The sequence below is a fragment of the Triticum dicoccoides genome, chromosome 4A, assembly GCF_002162155.2.
Source record: "Triticum dicoccoides isolate Atlit2015 ecotype Zavitan chromosome 4A, WEW_v2.0, whole genome shotgun sequence".
NCBI lineage: Eukaryota > Viridiplantae > Streptophyta > Magnoliopsida > Poales > Poaceae > Triticum > Triticum dicoccoides.
This window is the reverse complement of record NC_041386.1, coordinates 746,096,523-746,103,857: the sequence shown is the minus strand read 5'-3', so window position 1 is coordinate 746,103,857 and position 7,335 is coordinate 746,096,523.

Sequence of the window (7,335 nt, the reverse complement as noted above, 5' to 3'; positions counted from 1 at the left end):
CCCCGACCGGCGACCTCGCCGCCCGGCCGCCGCCTCCATCCGCGCCGCCCCGTGCACCTTCTCCCGTCCCCTCGCCTCCGGCCACCTCCTCCCTGAGCTCCGACGAGCTCCTCCCGGCCGGATCCACCCTCCCTCGCCCTCTCCGGCAAGCTCTCCGGCGAGCTCGTGCCCCTGCCTTGATCCGCGTGCAAGTCAACCCAGATCTGGATCCAGATGTTGACCCCAAAAATCCCTAAGTCCCCGAAATATTTTGCATAATCATGCCATGTTCATCGTATCATATCTCTGCATCTGTAGCTCCGTTTCGTGCGTGTAATATGTCAAATTGTTTGTCTCAATGAGTACTTCATTTCATTCTATTGCATCATGTTCATTTGAGCTCATCTTGATGCCTGAATCATTATTGCAAAAGTGCTATATGATGTTGTCTGTTGTCTGTTAACAGAACATGCTCATTTGTCATTTTTGCCATGTTTGATGTGTGCATCTTATGAGGTTGATGTCTACATGTGTTTTGAACTATGCCATGTCTTCTTTACATAGGTGCTTACCATGTATTTTTGTGATCAATGTGGTGACTAGCACAAGCATGTAAACTAGGCTTCGTGATATTGCTGATTTTAGTCCCTGTTCTGCTGTTATTTTGATGCCATGTAAACATGATGCTACAGAGAGATTCATGCTTATTTTGAGATACTTCAGTAAGGATGTTTTGAACATATGGTTATGATCTATCCATCCCTGCCCCTGGTTGCAATTATGGTGTAGTCTAGCATGTCATTTTCGTGTTCTACTTTTCCTACAAAATGTTTCCTGGCAGATTGTTTACATGTTATTCAATTTTGCCAAGGTTGTTGTAGTTGATCCTTGCATGCTATGAACTTGTTCTTGCCTTGATTTGTTTCATAAACATGTCTTCTTACGGATGCTATGCTTATCTTGTCATGCAATGACTTGTGGTGAGTGAATCGAGCTCGTGAAGTAGTGTACTTGATGTTACTGTTTTGCTAGGCTGAATCTGTTATTTCGTGATGCTATGTAAACCTAATGCTACAAGTCATTCTATGCATAATATGGAGATGTTCACTAAGGGTGTTTTGTTATACATGTCATTCTCTATGCATCCATGCCCCTGGTTGCATTTATAGCCTACTGTAGGTTGTTGTTTCCTTCCTCCAAAGTTGCTAAATAATGTTGTTGTCAGCCTGTTAACATTAAGTTCAGTTGTTTCCATGATTGTTGCTACTGTTCCATGCACCCTATGAACTTTCTCTTGCCATGCTTAGCTTCATAAACATGTATTCTTATTGTTGGTTTCCTTGCCATGCCATGTATTGATCTGTGGTGAGTGGTACAAGCTCATCTACATGCCTACTTATCGTTGTTCCTGCCATGTTGGAATCTGTCATATAACTTGCTATGTTTACATGGGTGCCATCATATCTTCTGATCCTTTTTGGCTCATGGTCAGTAAGGGACTTTTGTTCTATGCATGTAGTAGTATCATGCCATGCCTTTGTTTGCCATGACAAGTTCCTGTAACATGTTGATTGATAGCTCTAAACATTGCAACCTGATGTTATTTCTGTAAAGTCTGAAACTGATATTATTTGCAATCTTGCCATGTGTGTTTGAGCATGTTCTAGTGATTTCTGGGGATAGCTCAGTGTTCATGTTTTGTTATGCTTTACCTGTACATCATGCCCATGCCTTTTTTATTTATCTTGAGATGCTGTAGCATGTTGTTTTGATGCTTGCAAGATGCCTAGTTGCTGTTTTGGACAGATTGTTATTATAACTTGTATAGAGTGTATGTGTTGCACTGTTGCTTCGTTTTGAGTGTGCTCTATATGAAACTTGCTTGTTTTTGTGTGTAGCTTCATATTATCATGTTGCATCCTTGTTTTGAGGTGTTTGCTTGACGTTTGTATGCATTTTGCATCAATACCATGTTTAACTTGTTTTGCTCATATCTTCTAGGCCGTAGCTCCGAACTAAATGAACTTTATATGTAACTTGACTAGAATCTCATGTAGATCATCTTGGTGCATCTTAACTTGCTGTTTAACAACTTGAACATAAGGTTTATTCAGATCTGGACCAATTTCGAAATTTGCATATGAGGACTTACCGGAATTGTTATATGTTGTTCCCGGCATCATTTAAACTTGCCTTGATGTGTTGCTCTTGTTTGCATCATCCCTTGCCATGAGTAGCCTCATCTAGATTTGTCATGCATCATGCTTGTTGTGCATCATGTCTTGTCTATGTGTGGTGTATTTACTATGTTGTGTGCTTCTTCTCGATAGTTCCCGTTTCGTTGCGATCGTGAGGATTCGTTCGTCTACGCTTGGTTCGTCTTCGTGGATTCATCTTCTTCATGGACTCGTTCTTCTTCCTGGCGGGAATTCAGGCAAGATGACCGCTACCCTGGATCTCACTACTATCATTGCTATGCTAGTTGCTTCGTTCTATCGCTATGCTGCGTTACCTATCTTTTGCTCATCAAGCCTCCCAAATTGCCATGAACCTCTAACCTTTGACACCCTTCCTAGCAAACCGTTGCTTGGCTATGTTACCGCTTTGCTCAGCCCCTCTTATAGCATTGTTAGTTGCAGGTGAAGTTGAAGATTGCTCCATGGTGGACAGGATTATGTTGGGATATCACAATATCTCTTATATTATTATTATTAATGCATCTATATACTTGGTAAAGGGTGGAAGACTCGGCCTTATGCCTGGTGTTTTGTTCCACTCTTGCCGCCCTAGTTTCCGTCATACCGGTGTTATGTTCCCGGATTTTGCGTTCCTTAAGCGGTTGGGTGATTTGTGGGACCCCCTTGACAGTTCGCTTTGAATAAAACTCCTCCAGCAAGGCCCAACCTTGGTTTTACCATTTGCCTCACCACCACCTGCTTTTTCCTTAGGAGTCGCTCTCTTGAGGGTCATCTTTATTATACCCCCCCCCGGGCCAATGCTTGTCTAATTGTTGGTCCGAACTAGAGCCCTTTGCAGCGCCCCCTCAGGGAAACTTGAGGTCTGGTTTTAGTTGTACGGATTGCCTGCTCATCCGGTGTTGCCCTGAGAATGAGATATGTGCAGCTCCTACCGGGATTGTCGGCGCATCGGGCGGTCTTGCTGGTCTTGTTTTACCATTATCGAAATGTCTTGTAACCGGGATTCCGAGTCTGATCGGGTCTTCCTGGGAGAAGGTATATCCTTCGTTGATCGTGAGAGCTTATCATGGGCTAAGTTGGGACACCCCTGGAGGGTATAATCTTTCGAAAGCCGTGCCCACGGTTATGCGACAGATGGGAATTTGTTAATGTCCGGTTGTAGATAACTTGACACCAGATCCGAATTAAAACGCATCAACCGCGTGTGTAGCCGTGATGGTCTCTTCTCGGCGGAGTCCGGGAAGTGAACACGGTTTTTGGGTTATGTTTGACGTAAGTAGGAGTTCAGGATCACTTCTTGATCATTGCTAGCTTCACAACCGTTCCGTTTGCTCTCTTCTCGCTCTTATTTGCGTATGTTAGCCACCATATATGCTTAGTCGCTGCTGCAACCTCACCACTTTACCGCTCCCTTTCCCATTAAGTTTTGCTAGTCTTGATACCCATGGTAATGGGATTGCTGAGTCCTCGTGGCTCACAGATTACTACAACAACAGTTGCAGGTACAAGTTATGCGATGATCATGACGCGAGAGTGATGTTTGCTTGTGTTGGAGTTCTTCTTCTGCTTCTTCTTCGATCAGGGGATAGGTTCCAGGTCGGCAGCCTGGGCTAGCAGGGTGGATGTCGTTCGAGTTTCTGTTTGTGTTTCATCCGTAGTCGGATGATGCTCTTATGTATTGTGATGATGTATTCGTGTGGCATTGTATGCCTTATGTATGTATCCCCATCTATTATGAAATGTTGATGTAATGATATCCACCTTGCAAAAGCGTTTCAATATGCGGGTCTATCCTTGGTGGGACCTTCGAGTTCCTTTTGGATAGGGTCGCATATTGGGCGTGACAAGTTGGTATCAGAGCCTCGACCGACCTTAGGAGCCCCCCTTGTTTGATCGTGTAGTTTGGCCGTTGTTGAGTCTAGAAGGAAACTATTTTCAGAGTCTAGTTATATCGGAGAGTAGGAATTCTTTTTACTCCTCTGCCCCTTCGTCGCTCTGGTAAGGAATCTTGACGTAGGTGTTTTGAAATACTCCTCTTCCCCTTCAAATTTTTCTTTAGGTTCACACAGTTGGTTTTCCGATCGTTGGTTCTCAGATCTTTTGATCCGGTGCATTTCTCGTCAAGTTGACTCGAGCCTCTTCATCTTTGAGTTCAATCCTCAGTTGTCTTCTTTTCCCACCCATCCACCCTTTTCTTCTCGAAGCCGGAGTCCGTAATCGAGTATCCATCCTACTCGTGTGAAGTCTTTGCTTTCTTTCCTCAATGATTTCAGCCAGTGTTTTCTCTTCAAGATATTCGTCGATTTCCCCTTCCAAGTTGCCTTTGTTTTCCCGCCCTCCCACCCTCTTCTTCCCGGAGCTTGAGTCTGTTTCGACCATCAATTCCATTCGTGTGGAGCCCCTTCAATCTTCCCTCAATTATCTCAACCGGTGAATTCTCGTCTCGTTTGACATTGTTCATCTCTTTTTCTTCTCCGATGGATTCTATTCTAATTTTTGGTAGTGATTATATTCTTTTCCTCGTCTCAAGTGTTTTCCCTGCTCGTTCTCCTCTCGCCAGTTTATCCTTCCGAAGTGTTCAAGACATCTCAGGAGATTCGTCTGTGTTCCAATTAATTCGAGGTTGTCAGCTCATTCAAATATTTCAATTGTTCCGGTGCTTCATCTATCTGTTCATCATCCCTTTCCAACGATGTTTTTCTCTTTAGTGGGCCCTAACCCACAGGTCTTTTCCCAGGATCTTACCTGACTCTTCTAATTCCCCCGGAGTTATTCTCAAATTCTTTTCAAAGTGTGACGTAAGAATGGATTCCATCAGTCACATGCCTTCTCCGAGATTGTTTTCAAACCCTTTTCATTGTTGGCTCAACCTCTCTCGCTTTTCATTATTCCGGAGTTTCACAACAATTTTTGGTGGTGTTTCTCGTCGTCATTTGAAGACCGAAGAAGAGTTTTTCCTCTAAATCTTGGTCCATTCTCTTGAAGATTCGTGATTCTAGCTTGATGCCATCCTCTCATAATTAATTTCGATTGTGAGAATTCTTTTCAACCATCCGGAGTATGTCAGGAGTTGTTTTTTCCATTTCTTTTCACCGGAGGCCATCGTTCCAGAAGAATTCTTTGTCCCCACATTTCAGCTACCGTTAGCCAATTATCCCGGTGCATCTTTCAAGTATTCTTTGATCAGCTCGTTGTCTCTTCGTTATTTTGCATCTAAATCCCCCTCTAGCATATTTGTTCTTCTAATTCTTCTCGGTGATTAAGTCTCTTTCATCAGTCATTTTTGAATTCTTACGGTCGTTCGTTCAAGATTCTTTTTCCTTGATCATCATTTTTAATTCATTCATTCTTTCCAATCCTACCGGTGGTTCATGAAGACCTTCTCAAGTGTGTGATATGTCACTTCTCAATTCTTTTCAAGAAGAATAAGTAGTATGCAAATCCATTGCTTGTCATAAATTTAATTTGATGAAGGATAAGCATACAATAAATCTTATTCTTATTTCCTTAAAGTGAGTAATCCCTTTCTTCAGAGTTTGTTCTTGATGAATAAATTCTAGTTCCAAGTGCTTTCATCTTTTCTTTTCCGGAGTTCATATTTCCTCGGTCATTTCGTCGGAACCTCCATCTAAATCATCGCAAGGCTCATCTTATTCTTTTCATCTTTCATTCTATCCCATCATCTTTTTTTATCAACGGAGTTCTTCATGGTGGTGCTTCATGATTTAATTCATTCCTCAAGTGTTCATCAAGATTCTTATCGAAGGAGTTCAAGTATCTTTTCTTCTTGCATCTCGAAGTGCAATTAATTCTCCGTGTTCTTTTGAAGTGGAGTTTTGCATCTCTTCGTTCTTCTCGGATATTCAAGCATTTGTTTGTGGCATAATTTCACCTCAAGTTTTGAGTTATTTTGATAAGTCAACAACAAGCTTATTCTTTTCGTTGTTGATTTTCTCAACAACTCCATTCAATCCTTCCTTCTAAGTTCTTTTCATTCAACTCTTTCAATTCTTCCGGAGGTTTTGTGTCATGTCTTCGTCAAGTATCATTCCATCCTCTCAAGCTCGTGTTCTATTCTTTCCTGGTTCAACCAGAGTGCTGCCTAAATCCTTTCAGTCTTATTCATTTCTTATCTCATTCTAACCGGAGTGGTTTCATAGTCTATCTGATTCCGTGAGCTTTCGATTCTCGTCATTCTCGTCGTTCCTTTCTTCTTCTCGAGTACTCTCGATTCTTTGCTTCTTCTCTTGAGTTCTTGCTTGTGAAAATAACGTGCCACAACGATGTAGCGAGCGGATCCCCTTAAAAAAAGATGTAGCGAGTGGATTCCCTTAAAACTGGTAGGAATGGACATGATTGATGACGTTGATAAATAGTGGTGAATGTTGGCCTAATTTACTATCATCATGCATGGAAACGAATCATCAAGAAAAAGAATACTTCCTATTACTACACTCATAGGAAGCTTCCTAATCTCTGCTACCAAACATTTTATGCCCAAACAAGGAAGGAAAGTTATGGACTTGATTCGGAAGGAAACAAATGTTATGAAGATTAATTAATTTAGATTTTATCTTTAGAGATTGATTGTGATTGATTCTTTTACATAAAGACATTACTAAATAATTTGTGTCGGTATGGAAAGTTCTGATCCGTTCAGTTTTTTTCGGTGTGTGAGAGGGTGAAGCGAAAATAAACCGATGAAGTGGGGGGAGGGGACGAAAAAAAATCTACAAAAAAACTAGCGAAGGTGGGAGGAGGTACCAAAAAAACCATGGTAGGTGGGACGAAAAAAAACCTGGAAGTGAGACTACCAACTGCTCCATTAGGAGTAGAGATCCATACCATATTGGTATAGGACTTGTATGACACCATTATATATATATATATATATATATATATATATATATATATATATAGGGTGGGTCTATTCTAACAACACCCCTTAAGACCTTATTCTGCACCTCAAAATGCTTATTCTGCTAACACCCACCCGGCCCCGTGCCCATCCCCACCTTCTTCCTTCCTCAAACACATGCACCCAATCCCCCGATCCCCCACCTTCTTCCCCGCTGGGGCACCCACACCCACCTTCTTCCCCGCCGCCCACCCCACCTTCTTCCTCGCTGGGGACCCCGCACCCCCACCTTCTCCTTCT